Below are 17,341 nucleotides of genomic sequence, written 5' to 3'. Positions count from 1 at the left end.
ATATCAGCATTTACCTGAGTGCTGATTGGTAGGTACACATGTACACACTGTTGCCAATATCAGCATTACCTGAGTGCTGATTGGTAGGTACACATGTACACACTGGTGCCAATATCAGCATTACCTGAGTGCTGATTGGTTGGTACACTTGCACACACTGGTGTCTATAACAGCATTACCTGAGTGCTGATTGGTAGGTACACAGGCACACACTGGTGCCAATATCAGCATTACCTGAGTGCTGATTGGTAGGTACACATGCACACACTGGTGCCTATAACAGCATTACCTAAGTGCTGATCGGTAGGTACACAGGCACACACTGGTGCCGATAGCAGCATTTACCTGAGTGCTGATTGGTAGGTACACATGCACACACTGCTGCCTATAACAGCATTACCTGAGTGCTGACTGGTAGGTACTCATGTACACATGCAAACACTGGTGCCGATAGCAGCATTACCTGAGTGCTGATTGGTAGGTACACATGTACACACTGGTGCCTATAACAGCATTACCTGAGTGCTGATTGGTAGGTACACAGGCACACACTGGTGCCAATATCAGCATTACCTGAGTGCTGATTGGTAGGTACACATTTATTCCAAGAGTATGCAATTTTAAACAACTTTGCATTTGACTTTTATTATTTTCATTTTCTTGATATCTCTTTGGTTGAAGAGCATACCTAGGTATGTTGAGGAGCAGCAATGCACGACTGGGAGCTAGCTGCTTATCTCTGACTGCACTATGTGCACACACACAAACACACACATATACATACAGACACACACACATACACATGCATACACACATACACAGTCAAACACTCAAACACATACACATGCATACACACATACACATACACATACACATGTATACACATATATACATACATACACACACACACAAATGCATATAAAACACATGCATACACTTAAATACATATGCAAAAACACATACATACACACAAATGCATACATACACACATACACATTCATACACACATATGCATACACACATATAGACACACATATGCACATGCATACACACACATACATACATATACACACACACGCACAAATGCATACAAAACACATGCATACACTTAAATACATATGCAAAAACACATACATACACACAAATGCATACATACACACATACACATGCATACACACATATGCATACACACATATAGACACACATATGCGCATGCATACACACACATACATACATATATACAGGGAGTGCAGAATTATTAGGCAAGTTGTATTTTTGAGGATTAATTTTATTATTGAACAACAACCATGTTCTCAATGAACCCAAAAAACTCATTAATATCAAAGCTGAATATTTTTGGAAGTAGTTTTTAGTTTGTTTTTAGTTTTAGCTATTTTAGGGGGATATCTGTGTGTGCAGGTGACTATTACTGTGCATAATTATTAGGCAACTTAACAAAAAACAAATATATACCCATTTCAATTATTTATTTTTACCAGTGAAACCAATATAACATCTCAACATTCACAAATATACATTTCTGACATTCAAAAACAAAACAAAAACAAATCAGTGACCAATATAGCCACCTTTCTTTGCAAGGACACTCAAAAGCCTGCCCTCCATGGATTCTGTCAGTGTTTTGATATGTTCACCATCAACATTGCGTGCAGCAGCAACCACAGCCTCCCAGACACTGTTCAGAGAAGTGTACTGTTTTCCCTCCTTGTAAATCTCACATTTGATGATGGACCACAGGTTCTCAATGGGCTTCAGATCAGGTGAACAAGGAGGCCATGTCATTAGATTTTCTTCTTTTATACCCTTTCTTGCCAGCCACGCTGTGGAGTACTTGGACGCGTGTGATGGAGCATTGTCCTGCATGAAAATCATGTTTTTCTTGAAGGATGCAGACTTCTTCCTGTACCACTGCTTGAAGAAGGTGTCTTCCAGAAACTGGCAGTAGGACTGGGAGTTGAGCTTGACTCCATCCTCAACCCGAAAAGGCCCCACAAGCTCATCTTTGATGATACCAGCCCAAACCAGTACTCCATCTCCACCTTGCTGGCGTCTGAGTCGGACTAGAGCTCTCTGCCCTTTACCAATCCAGCCACGGGCCCATCCATCTGGCCCATCAAGACTCACTCTCATTTCATCAGTCCATAAAACCTTAGAAAAATCAGTCTTGAGATATTTCTTGGCCCAGTCTTGACGTTTCAGCTTGTGTGTCTTGTTCAGTGGTGGTCGTCTTTCAGCCTTTCTTACCTTGGCCATGTCTCTGAGTATTGCACACCTTGTGCTTTTGGGCACTCCAGTGATGTTGCAGCTCTGAAATATGGCCAAACTGGTGGCAAGTGGCATCTTGGCAGCTGCACCACACGCTTCTTGCGACCCTGTTGACTATTTTGAATGAAACGCTTGATTGTTCGATGATCACGCTTCAGAAGCTTTGCAATTTTAAGAGTGCTGCATCCCTCTGCAAGATATCTCACTATTTTTGACTTTTCTGAGCCTGTCAAGTCCTTCTTTTGACCCATTTTGCCAAAGGAAAGGAAGTTGCCTAATAATTATGCACACCTGATATAGGGTGTTGATGTCATTAGACTACACCCCTTCTCATTACAGAGATGCACATCACCTAATATGCTTAATTGGTAGTAGGCTTTCGAGCCTATACAGCTTGGAGTAAGACAACATGCATAAAGAGGATGATGTGGTCAAAATACTCATTTGCCTAATAATTCTGCACTCCCTGTACACACAAATGCATACAAAACACATGCATACACTTAAATACATATGCATACACACATACAAACACACGCATACACACACATACATACACACATGCACATGCATACATATACACATACACATGCATACACACATATGCACATGCATACACACACATACATACACACACATGCAGCCATACACATATGCATATACACACACACATATGCACACACATGCACACATACACATATACACATATACACTCACACATATATACACACATACACATACATACAGTCATGCACATACATATGCATATACACACACATGCACACACATGTACACTCACATATACACTCACATATACACACACACACACACACACACATACAAACACACACACATATACACATTCACACAACATACACACAGGTTAAAGTGAAGGTAAACTTACATGGGTTGCAATCTACAATAATATTCTTTGTTCAATAATAATAGGACTTTCATTCATCATTTCTTCCCATCTTATCTTGAAATAAAGTTATTGCCAGTATTATTTTACTGTTGACACTAGCCAAATTCAACCCGTTTTTTTTTTGCTTTTTTTAATATGTGGATCACGTTTTTTAGCTAACCAATTGAAACTCTGGCCGTTAGGCGGCCGTCAAGCAACGTCATCGGCATATTAATTTTAACGCTCATGCGCCAAAATGTGTGAGGCTTCGATAAGGAGCGCGCTCCTGTGTCGCGCATGCGCATTCGTTTTTCACAGCAAGAACGCCTGTGCGCCACCAACCCAGTAGAGTTAGGAATCTGTGAAAAAGGCATGCGCATTTGAGCTACGTATAGAGCGGGTGGGACCTCTCTATACGTCAACACAGAACACACACAAATCGAGGAAGTAGCGGATGGGCGGAGTTAGTTTGGCAACGGTAGGAAAAAATATATGTATTAAAAATCGATTAATAATAATTAATTGGACAATTTATTTTAGTGATCATGATCAATTATGAGTAAAGAATGTAAATATGTGTTAAAAAAGGACTAACTTCACCTTCACTTTAACTTAAATCCTTTATTTCCGTAGTATTTTCATTTGTTTCATTATACAAAGTGGCAAACCAAAAATGTTTACTTTATCTCAGAAGATGCTAAAGTTCAGAGCGGTATTTGTGATTACCTCACTCTCTGCGTTATCTATTTAATGGTATGGGGTACGCTAAACAGTTTCAACTGAGTTAAGTTACTTTGGTTAAAATATTTAACATCTACTTGTAATACCAGTTGGTGCATTATTCTAAGCACACGGCCGAGGGCAAAATAACCCTGCACTATTGATTGTGCTCTACTTGTCATCTAGCAGTCATTGTTTAACTGCTTTGTGGTAACTGTTGTTATTTTTTCATCTGAACATCAACAACTTTTTTGTGTAGATTTATTGTTTCCAAAGTGTTTAATTTAGATGCTTAAAAAAAATGGGGCAGCCCCTTAGAACTAAGTTTCTGTCTAAGCAAAAAAAATATTGTGATTCATAAAAAGACACCCAATTGTTCTGACGGCAGGTGGAAAAGTTAGTTTCTCAAACAATAGTTACTAATAGTATTTGTATGACTTGTCATATGATGTTACATACTGTGATCTCTTTAGGCAAACAAAGTTAACACATAATAACGCATAAATGGAACAATGTTGCTTTGAATAGTTTTGAGTGTTTAATGGAAGAAGCCAGATACAAGATTAGCTAAGAATTTTGGTTCCCAGGCAGTTTTTACATTCTGAAAGCTGGGGGTGTACATATGGTACAAGTCAGGGGATTTATCAAACTGGGCACAGTATCTGAGAAGGTTTGTAGAAGAGAGTGAGAAAGAAATGACGGTTTTTAAAAGACCAGTGAGAGAATTTCTGAGAAACCTTGATGATGCCTAGACTTGAAATTTTGTATCTGGAAAAAGTCACACTGATTCTTGTAACGGTACCTAGATTACAAATAGTGCCTAACTAGATGGAGGCTTTTGTGTTTGTTGAGTTGTGTTTGTATTACGAGGTGAAAGTTAAACGTTGGTGAGCGAGCGAAAACACCCAGCGCACGCAAAAAGTTGAACTTTGATATAACTTTGATTATTTATAGGTATAAATATATACAAATATATATATAGGAAAATCTATTTAACATACTTAGAACTATTCCCCCTATGTGCTGAACACTGGACTATGAAATATTTACAGTAAATACACAGTTAAACACTTGATAAAATATGATTATTGTATTGTGTAAATAATTTTCATGTTTTCAGCTCCTTGACTGCAAATGTCTATAAATACATATATACACATATTAATACATACTGTATGTATAAACAAACACACACACACACATAGCATGAGGGCATTCACATGTCTTATAATACACCTTTACATTTTATTATAAATTTCCAACATAAAACATAATTCATCCAAAAAGTCAGTCTGACTTTTGACTGAAGTTTTGGATGATTTATGTTGGAAATGTATAATAATATAATAACACTTAAAGGTGTATTACAAGAACTGTGAGTGTCATCATGGTGAATGCAACATACATTTGAATAACAAAAGAGGAGACACCAGGATTGATATGAAATATTTAACAGAAAGTGAGTGCATGGTGATTCTGGACTATATACAGTGGGGCAAAAAAGTATTTAGTCAGCCACCAATTGTGCAAGTTCTCCCACTTAAGAAGATGAGAGAGGCCTGTAATTTTCGTCATAGGTATACCTCAACTATGAGAGACAAAATGTGGAAACAAATCCAGACAATCACATTGTCTGATTTGGAAAGAATTTATTTGCAAATTATGGTGGAAAATAAGTATTTGGTCACCTACAAACAAGCAAGATTTGTGGCTCTCACAGACCTGTATCTTCTTCTTTAAGAGGCTCCTCTGTCCTCCACTCATTACCTGTATTAATGGCACCTGTTTGAACTTGTTATCAGTATAAAAGACACCTTTCCACAACCTCAAACAGTCACACTCTGAACTCCATTATGGTGAAGATCAAAGAGCTGTCGAAGGACACAATAAACAAAATTGCAGACCTGCACCAGGCTGGGAAGACTGAATCTGCAATAGGCAAGCAGCTTGGTGTGAAGAAATCAACTGTGGGAGCAATAATTAGAAAATGGAAGACATACAAGACCACTGATAATCTCCCTCGATCTGGGGCTCCACACAAGATCTCACCCCGTGGGGTCAAAATGATCACAAGAACGTTGAGCAAACATCCCAGAACCACACGGGGGGACCTAGTGAATGACCTGCAGAGAGCTGGGACCAACATAACAAAGGCTACCATCAGTAACACACTACACCGCCAGGGACTCAGATCCTGCAGTGCCAGACGTGTCCCCCTGCTTAAGCCAGTACATGTCTGGGCCCGTCTGAAGTATGCTAGAGAGCATTTGGATGATCCAGAAGTGGATTGGGAGAATGTTATATGGTCAGATGAAAGCAAAGTAGAACTGTTTGGTAGAAACACAGCTTGTGTTTGGAGGAGAGAGAACACCATACCTACTGTGAAGCATGGGGGTGGCAACATCATGCTTTGGGGCTGTTTCTCTGCAAAGGGAACAGGACGACTGATCCGTGTACATGAAAGAATGAATGGGGCCATCGTGAGATTTTGAGTGCAAACCTCCTTCCATCAGCAAGGGCATTGAAGATGAAACGTGGCTGGGTCTTTCAGCATGACAATGATCCCAAACATACCGCCCGGGCAATGAAGGAGTGACTTCGTAAGACGCATTTCAAGGTCCTGGAGTGGCCTAGCCAGTCTCCAGATCTCAACCCCATAGAAAACCTTTGGAGGGAGTTGAAAGTCCGTGTTGCCCAGCGACAGCCCCAAAACATCACTGCTCTAGAGGAGATCTGCATGCAGGAATGGGCCAACATACCAGCAACATTGTGTGACAACCTTGTGAAGACTTACAGAAAACGTTTGACCTCTGTCATTGCCAACAAAGGATATATAACAAAGTATTGAGATGAACTTTTGATATTGACCAAATACTTATTTTCCACCATAATTTGCAAATAAATTATTTCCAAATCAGACAATGTGATTGTATGGATTTGTTTCTACATTTTGTCTCTCATAGTTGAGGTATACCTATGATGAAAATTACAGGCCTCTCTCATCTTCTTAAGTGGGAGAACTTGCACAATTGGTGGCTGACTAAATACTTTTTTCCCCCCACTGTATAAATATAAATATTTTTTATCAGCCAGTGTTAATAAGAGTGTAACTGTACTGTTAAATGTATTTTTGATGTGTTTTGTGCAACATTTTTGTCTTCGTAACAGTTAAAGGACATAATACTCATATGATAAATCACTCATATGATAAATCACTTGAAAGTGATGCAGCATAACTGTAAAAAGATGAAATGAAAATATTACCTATCTCTATGTAAAAATGGAAGATATTTTACCTCCACATTTCTTCAGCTCACCAGAGTAAGTGCTCTGATAACAGTTATACTTTACCTGCTGTCCAGCTGCAAGTTAAAAATAAAACAAAAAACAGTAGACAATCAGCATCAGCAGTGCTGAGGTAATGCTTTGCTTTGTTGTGATCTCATGAGATGTCACTGAAATATTGTGAGATTTCATAGTAAACTTCCTCAACCTGCATAGGAAAATAACATGACTGTCTCGGCCCATGCCAGATGCATGCTCCCTTGCAAGTCCTTGATGATTGCTTAACGTCTCTTTACAGGTTATTGAGGTAAAATATTTTTTTTACATACAGATTTTCAGGTGATATTTTCTAGTCAGCTTTTTACAGCTTTGCTTCAACATTTGGGTATCATGTCCCTTTAACCAAAGCTCTGAAGTCCTGTTAAATACAATAAAGAGCATAATTAACAAGTGCCTAATAAAAAGACAATGCAGTACAAGGGAGGAAAGCATAATTCTGTAACTATATAAAGCCCTGGTAAGACCTCACCTTGAGCATGGAGTGCAGTTCTGGGGACCGATCACAAAAAAAGATATTGCAGAACTAGAAAAAGTTCAAAGAAGGGCCTAATAAGCTAATAGCTAATAAGAGGATTGGAGAATTTAAGCTATGAGGAGAGGCTAGCCAAACTGGGCCTGTTTTCTTTAGAAAAAAGGCGCTTAAGAGGTGACATGATTATTTTATATAAATATATTCAAGGCCCATATACAGAGATGGCAGAAGCTCTGTTTATTCCATAAAAATAATTTGTGACAAGAGGTCACAATTTAAGGTTGGAGGAAAGGAGATTTAATCTCCTGCAACGAAAAAGTTTTTTCACTGTAAGAGCATTAAAATTGTGGAACTCATTACTAAAGGAGGTAGCGAACGCCAATACCATAGATACATTTAAAAATTGTTTGGATACATTTCTGTCTATAAACAAAATTCATAGATATGATTGCTAGTATTAAATGGGTCACCTTTTAGTGGATTATTTAAGCCTAACTGGAGCTTTTTGTAAGTATTTTAGATTTGTATAGGTTGAACTCGATGGACTTCGGTCTTTTTTCAACCTCATCTACTATGTTACTATGTTACAGTAACCCTTAGGCCTCCATTTATCAAGCTACTTGTGCAACTTTCAAAGCCATTTGCAGCGGGCTCGCATAAGCGACATATTCGCCTGGGGTGATTGACAGCCCCTACTCACGTGCCATTGGGCTAGCAAGAGCAGGGGACGGAATTGCACAAGCAGATGCTTTCTGCAATCTCGGGCAGACAGTTTCACAGAACTAAACACTGTACGTCTGGGCTTTGTTAGATGGGTTGAGGTGTGTGAGAGGTAAAAGAGACCCCTTTCAAAATATAACATAAAGAGGGATACAAATAAATGGGTTCTTCTGCCTAACCAAATAATTCTTTACAACTGGATAAGAATTAGGGTTGATTATTCCTGGTATATATAGTTATCTCTATGATTTCAGCATTATAAACACAATTCTTTTCTTTCCTGATTCAGATAGAGAATACATTTATAAAAACTTTCTGGTTTACTTCTATTATCAAATTTGCATTGTTTTCATGTTGAAGAGATACCTAGGTAGATAGTGTGCACGTCTGGAGCACTGCATGACAGGAAATAGTGCTGCCATCTAGTGCTCTTGGTAATGTATAACATTGTTGCACAACTGCTGTCATATAGTACTGCAGACACGTGCACACTCCTGATCTTACCTTCCTGCTTTTCAACAAAGGATAACATGAAAATGAAGAAAATTTAATAATTGAAGTACATTGGAAGGTTGTTTAAAATTGTATGTTCTATTTGAATCACGAAAGAAAAAATTTGGTTTTATGTCCCTTTAATAGCAGTGAAAATAGTGGCAGTTATTGTTTTCATTCATTATTTCATTTAAAATAAATTTGTTTTAAATGTTAGCAACAAAAAACTGGTAGAATAATTCATTCTTTTCATTTTGAGTATGTTGCTTGTCGTTGATAAAGTGTCCTTTTTTTTTTTTCTCCTCAGATCTGGCCACCCTAAACCATGGCAGCCATATTAATTTATAGAAACAGAAGTACTTAATAAAAACTAATTCTTTACACTTTTATTTTCAATTTATATAATTGTAAAAAAAAATACACCTACATATTACTGTATTTTAAGGCTAATATTTGCTTTGCATCACTATAATTATCATATATTTACTGTTTAAAATCCCTTTAAAGGGACACTCAATCAAAATGAAACTTTCATTATTCAGATAGAGCATGCCATTGTAAACAACTTTCCAATTTACTTCCATTAACTAAATGTGCACAGTATTTTTATATTTAAACTTTTTGAGTCACCAGCTCCTACTGAGCATGTGCAAGAATGTGTGTATGCATTTGTGAATGGCTGATGGCTGTCACATGGTACGTGTATGCATTTGTTATTGGCTGATGGCTGTCACATGGTACAGGGGGAGTGGAAAAAGACATAACTTTTAAAATTGTCAGAAAATAAATCTACTACTCATTTGAAGTTCAGACTAAGTGCTATTGCATTGTCTTGTTATCTTGCATTTGTTGATTATGCAAATCTACTGTGTTGACTGGTCCTTTAATAGGGCCTAAAGTATTGTCCAAATCCCACACAAGGTTTGCAGCAAGCAAAGAAACCATAAATAGAAGCCAGCTACTAAAACACCAACACCGTGTATAGAAAAAGTGCCAAAATAAACAGTGAGTTTAAATAGGCAACCAGGAACAGGAGAGGGTCCAAATCCTATTCTGGCATTCATATGTGAAGTTTAGACAGCTGTCTTAGACAACAGCAAATAGGAGGAGAGTACTCACAACAATTACAGTCATTCAGACAGCGCAAGAAAAAAAAATACTGAGCAACAATGTTGGAATAGACAGTTTATGAGATTTAGGAAGATGTGTAACTAACCTAGAGCGTGCATCATTTGCTTATTCCTTGGCTTAAGGGGACATTTGTTAATTATCAATTTGATTGTGTTTTTTCCCCCCCTTGGGATAAGTGTAGTGGTTTGTAGCAGGTGGATCTATTTCACAATACAGGGTTCTTATGTTGTTCTGATGATCTCACTTAGAAATGCAAAATCAACAGAAATACACTTTATATTCATTTAACTGCACATTTTACTAATTTGAAAAAAGATTCTTCTAATGCTAAAATTAAAAATTGTTTCTGTTATCTAAAATCAGCTTTATTCTACAATTTGGATATAAAGAAGATTACTAATAAAGATGAGGATAATAATAATGATAATGATAATAATAAAATATTATAAATTGTGCTGACAATCTTACCTGGATTTTTTTAGCCTAACATTATTGATGCCAGATTTGGCACAGGGTAAGATACACAGAATGGGATTTTTCTAGCATTAATGGGACATTAAACCCAAACATTTTCTTTCATGATTCAGATAGAGCATACATATGTGAACAACTTTCCAGTTTACTTTTACTATCAATTTTGCTTCATTCTCTTAAAATCCTTTCTTGAAGAAGCAGCAACGCACTACTGGGAGCTAGCTGAATACATTAGCATGCCAATCACGAGGCATATATGTGCACCCACCAATCAGTAGCTAGCTCCCAGCTTCTGAGCCTATCTAGATATGCTTTTTAACAAAGGATACCAACGAAGCAAATTCGAAGTATATTGGAAAGTTATTTAATTGTGTGTGCTCTTTCTAAATCCTGGGAGAAAATGTTGGGGTTTCAAGTCCCTTTAAAAACGGCTAAAACAAAATGAAACTTGCACACAACAATACATTATATTTGGAATATTTAGTTGCCATTATTATTTTTTGAATGAATTTTATTTGCAATTATGGATTTGTTTGGGTGTCACATGACTATTGAGTGTCTCAGACCTAAACAAATGGACTATGACTGTCTGTTTTAGGTGACACCGTATACTCTATGTTTGGTTGTATTTTTTGTCAATTAAAAGATGTAAGACCCTCAAAAGTACGAGTCCAGTGAAAATTGTGCCCACTTGGATGCTTGTAATACATTCCTATTGGTTTTATTATTTCAAGGGGTACCACACATAATAATGAGAAATGCATGAAGTGTATTTCTGGGGTATGTGAAATAAAATTTCCTTTTAATTTGGAAACAAGTTATGAACTTTTAATTATCCTCATGTCTAATGAGTTCTTTCTTTTTCCCAGATTTTGGAGCTTATGTTGACACTCAGAAGATATTTTTAATGAAACATTAATTTATAATTTTTTTTAGAGACCACGCTATTATAACAAGCTTGCAGGAGGGAGGGAGGGTCTAATAACGTGGTCTTGCCGCTCTTGGCAAGACCCGCCCTATTACACCCAGAAAAAAACCTTAACGACCAGCAACATACAGGGTATGTTGCAGGCTTTAAGGGGTTAAACTTTCATGGCACATATAGACCAGGCAATTTTAAGAGAGTTTTCAATGTAATTCTATTATAAACTTATCAAACATTCTTTTGGTATCCTTTAGTGTATACGGGGTACCAATCTCAGAGTTTAATACAAATATATATATATGTTGCGGGTAAAGTAAGAAATTGGGTAATCCTAGCATTACCCGGGTAAACCTGACATTAGCCTAGCAGCTGAGAGAAAAGCCAGATGAGTGCATCGAGTCACCGCATCAAATATATATACGATGCACTTTAATTCACACATCTTCACTATCTTTTTTACCCCCCTTTAAAACCTCATTCTCCAAGGTTCACTTGGGGTGGATGCCAGAGGGTTGGTAGAGGCCACAAAAATAATGCAGATAAGGAAATTACATTACATCGGGCTTTACCCAGAGCCCCTTGGGTAATGTCAGGCTTACCCGGGTAATCGTAGGATTACCCGTATTTCTGACTTTACCCGTAACATATATATATACACAGTATACAATGTATATATAAATATATATATATATATATACATATTTATTTATTTTTATTTATTTTTTTCTATCTGAAAGTTGAAATGGAATGTGGCTACAATAAAGCCCTGAAACTCTATGCACTTTTTGAGCATTTAAAGTGCAGTTTTTAAAGACCTTTTAGATGATCTGATTGGGTAGACATGCAGAACACTTACAGGACATGTTCTATTTTTATTGTGATGTACCTTTAAGAAGATAAAACATTATCTCAGATTGCTTTATATTTGAGTTGTACCAACTCTATGCTGTATCGGAAAGTCCAATTAATTCCAATAATCCTATTATAAAAATATTATGAATCAGTAGAAGGAGGTCTTGGCTCACAGCTGTTTTATGGGGATTATGTTTCTCACTTAAAAAAATGTGGTCATGATCACAGCTGGCACCTGATGTCTGAGCGCCGGGCACATGGATGAGATACCAGCTGAGCCTGCACTGAGGGTGAAAGAGGAGAGCGACATAAAAATAAAGAGTTTATCAAGTGACTACAGAGTAAGTCAAGGGACACTCAAGTCAAAATTAAACTTTAATGATTCAGATAGAGCAGCAATCTTAAACAACTTACCAATTTACTTCCATTAACAAAATATCCACAGTCTTTTTATAATTACACTTTTTTAGTCACCAGCTCCTACTGAGCATGTGCAAGAATTCACAGAATATACGTATATGCATTTGTGATTGGCTGATGGCTGTCACATGATACAGGAGGAGTGGAATTGACATAACTTTAGCATTTGTCAGAAAAAAATCTACTATTCCTCTGAAGTTTAGACTAAGTGCTATTGCATTGTCTTTTTATCCTGCATTTAATTATTATGCAAATCTACTGTATTTACTGGTGCTTTAATAATGAACTATATCTAAAACTGTGACTTAAAATGTTACTTTATTTTTTTTTCCCATTAAATATTAATATATATATATATATATATATATATATATATATATATATATATATATATATATATATATATATACACTATGAAAAAAGTATATGACAAGGTATATGGATGGAAAGGGCTATAATGTATATATACATGCATATATGTCTATGTACTGTATATTTGTATACATATATAAATATATATGTATATGTGTATACATGTGTGTTTATGTGTTTATATGTGTATATTTGTATATATAAATATATATATAAATATATAAAAATTCAGAGCCCTTTCCACTCAAATACCTGAAAAAAAGATAAATCCTTTTAATTTAACCCCTTAAGGACCACAGCACTTTTCCATTTTCTGACCGTTTGGAAACAAGGCTATTTTTACATTTTTGCGGTGTTTGTGTTTAGCTGTAATTTTCCTCTTACTCATGTACTCACACATATTATATACCGTTTTTCTCGCCATTAAATGGACTTTCTAAAGATACCATTATTTTCATCATATTTTATAATTTACTATACAATTCTTTATAAAATATGATGAAAAAATGGAAAAAAAAACACTTTCTTTCATGTAATTGGCAAGAGTCCATGAGCTAGTGACGTATGGGATATACAATCCTACCAGGAGGGGCAAAGTTTCACCAAACCTCAAATGCCTATAAATATACCCCTCACCACACCCACAATTCAGTTTTACAAACTTTGTCTCAGGTGGTGAAGTAAGTTTGTGCTAGATTCTACGTTGACATGCGCTTCTCAACATTTTGAAGCCCGATTCCTCTCAGAGTACAGTGAATGCCAGAGGGATGTGAAGGGAGTATCACCTATTGAATGCAATGGTTTTCCTCACGGGAGATCTATTTCATAGGTTCTCTGTTATCGGTCGTAGAGATTCATCTCCTACCTCCCTTTTCAGATCGACGATATACTCTCAATTTACCATTACCTCTACTGATAACTGTTTCAGTACTGGTTTGGCTATCTGCTATATGTGGATGGGTGTCTTTGGTAAGTATGTTTTTATTACTTAAGACACTCTCAGCTATGGTTTGGGACTTTATGCAAATTATATAAAGTTCTAAATATATGTATTGTACTTATATTTGCCATGAGTCAGGTTCATGTATTTCCTTGGGCAGACTGTCAGTTTCATATTTGGGGAAAATTAACATATTAAGAAATATTTTTTCTTACCTGGGGTTTAGTCTTTTTTTCAAATTGACTACATTTTTTCTTGCAAATTGCGGGCAGGATTAGGCCCGCGGGTGCGCCAAATGCTAGACTTTATTGCGTCATTCTTGGCGCAAGAAGTTTTTGGCGCGAAAGTACGTCTGTTGACGCAAGTTCGTCATTTCTGGCATCGTAGTTGACGCTGAGTTCCTTACACAGGGTTACGTCGTTAGTGACGCAAGTGTGTCATTTCCGGATGTTATTGGCGCCAAAAAAGTTTTATTTACTTTGTGCGTCATATGTTTTTCATTCATTTAATACCCCATTGCTATCTGCCTCTTGCCTTTTTCTATGTCAGAGGGCTATGCTATTTGCAATTTTTTCCCATTCCTGAAACTGTAATATAAGGAAATTGACAAATTTGGCTTTATATGTTGTTTTTTATTTTACATTTTGCAAGATGTCTCAATCTGATCCTGCATCAGAAGTATCTGTTGGAACTTTGCTGCCTGATGTTGGTTCTACTAAAGCTAAGTGCATTATATTTCTGAATGTCATTTGTATTGGTTATCATGATAAACTTTTACATGCAGATATTGTGTCCATCAGTAAATAGTACATTGCCTGTTGTTGTTCCTTCAACTTTTAATGTACATGTTATACCTATGAAATTTAAAGAATTTGTTACTGATTCTATTCAGAAGGCTTTGTCTGCTCTTCTACCTTCTAATTAATATAAAGGTCTTTTTAAACTTCTCATAAGGTTGATTAAATTTTCAAATGACCGACAACATAATGAATTATCCTCCTCTGATAAGGATCTATCTGATCTGAAGTATTTTCGTTCTTTGTTAAAGAGGTGTTAATTATTTTTGGATATCGTGGAATCTAGTCCTCTTGATATTAGAACAAGTGAATTCTGTTTTTAAACCTCCTGTGGTTACTCCAGAGGTTTTTTTCCTGTTCCTGATGCAATTTCTGATATGATTTCTAAGGAATGGAATAAGCCGGGTACTTCTTCTTTTCTTCTTCAAGGTTTAAAAATTGTATCCATTTACCAGCAATTTCTAAAGAGTTTTGGGAAAAGATCCTCAAAGTTGATGGGGCTATTTCTACTCTTGCTGAACGTACCTCTATTCCTATGGAAGATAGTACTTAAAGGGACAGTCAAGTTAAAAAAAAACTTTCATTTTTCAAATAGGGCATGGTATTTTAAACAACTTTCCACTTTACTTTTATCACCAATTTTGCTTTGTTCTCTTGGTATTTTTAGTTGAAAGCTAAACCTAGGAAGAGTCATATGATAATTTCTAAGCCCTTGAAGACCACCTCTTTTCAAATGCCTTTTTATTTGCTTTTCACAGCAGGGGAGTGCTAGTTCATGTAAACCATATAGATAACATTGTGATCACGCCCGTGGGTTGTGGCAGACACTGCACTAATTGGCTAAAATGAAAGTCAGTAGATAATAAATAAAATGTCATGTGATCAGGGGGCTGTCAGAAGATGCTTAGATACAAGTTAATCACAGAGCTAAAAAGTATATTAATATAACAGTGTTGGTTATGCAAAACTGGGGAATGGGTAATAAAGGGATTATCTATCTTTTAAAACAACAACAATTCTGGTGTTGACTGTCCCTTTAAAGGGACAGTTCACCCAAAAACTTTCTCCCCTTTAAATTATTCCCAATGATCCTTTTTACCTGTTAGAGTGTATTAAATTGGTTGCAAGTGGCTCCTTTACTCCTATTTCAGCATTTGAAATAGCTGATTTAGCTTGTGATTTCCCAACCTATACTGAAAGTTTTGATACTGGCGTATACGCTATTGACAAGCCTAAGTAAACACAGCCAGCAGAAGAGATTACACCCTCAGTGGGGGGTATGATAGTTAAGTAATAAAATGATAATTTTCCATTGTTCTCTCTATGTATTGAGATTTGGTGTTCCAGACAAATATAAGATAAGGAAGCAAGTCTGTGTACATAAAAGTGATAACATAATGAGATCTGATATCACCTGAAGCTCAACCCATTGTAATAGGCTGTGGTTTCAAAGCACAAAACCAGCTACTTCAGATACACAAATAAACCCGAAAATGCAATTTCTCAAATATTTTATACTCTGCAGTTGGTATAACAAGTCATTTAAAATACATTTATGGAAAAACAATTTTACAGTGTACTGTCCCTTTAAGTTCCATTAGATAGGAAACTTGAATCTTATCTAAGGAAAGCTTATTTATATTCAGGTTGTCTCAGGCCTGAAATTTCTTTGGCTGATGTTGCAGCTGCATCAACATTTTTGTTGGAGAATTAGCGCAACAAGAATTGGATTCTGATTTATCTAGCATTATTCGCTTACGGCAACATACTAATCAGCTCTGATGCCATTTTTTTTTATATCATCAAGATTGATGTTAGATCTATGTCTTTAGCTATTTTTAGCTAGAAGAGTTTTGAGGCTTAAATCTTGGAATGCTGATATGACTTTTTAAGTCTACATTGCTATCTCTTTATTTCCAAGGTAATAAGAGACCTAAGGGTAGATATAAAGCTTCTAATCGTTTTCGTTCTTTTTGTCAAATAAGGAACAAAAACATAATCCTTCGCTATGGAATCTGTTTCCAATTGGAAACCTTCATTAAATGGAATAAATCCAACCCATTTAAGAAACCAAAAGCCAGCCCCTAAGTCCCCTAAGTCCGCATGAAGGTGGGACTCTCATTCCAGCTCAGCTGGTAGGGGGCAGATTAAGGTTTTTTTCAAGGATGTTTGGATAAATTCTGTCCAAAATCAATGGTTTCAGAGTATTGTCTCTCAGGGGTATCGAATAGGATTCTGAGTAAGTCCTCCTGTAAGAAGATTTTTTCTCTCACGCATCCCAGCAAATCCAGTTAAAGCTCAGGCTTTCCTGAAGTGTGTTTCAGACCTGGAGTTTCAGGGGTAGTCATGCCAGTTCCTTTTCAGGAACAAGGTCTGGGGTTTTATTCAAATCTATTCATTGTCCCAAAGAAGGAAATTTCATTCAGACCAATTCTGGATCTGAAAATTTTGAATCGTTATGTAAGAGTACCAACTTTCAAATGGTGACTTT

Source organism: Bombina bombina, chromosome 5 (genome assembly GCF_027579735.1).
Source record: "Bombina bombina isolate aBomBom1 chromosome 5, aBomBom1.pri, whole genome shotgun sequence".
Taxonomy (NCBI): Eukaryota; Metazoa; Chordata; class Amphibia; order Anura; family Bombinatoridae; genus Bombina; species Bombina bombina.
The sequence above is the reverse complement of the archived record's forward strand: the minus strand, read 5'-3'. Positions refer to the sequence as shown.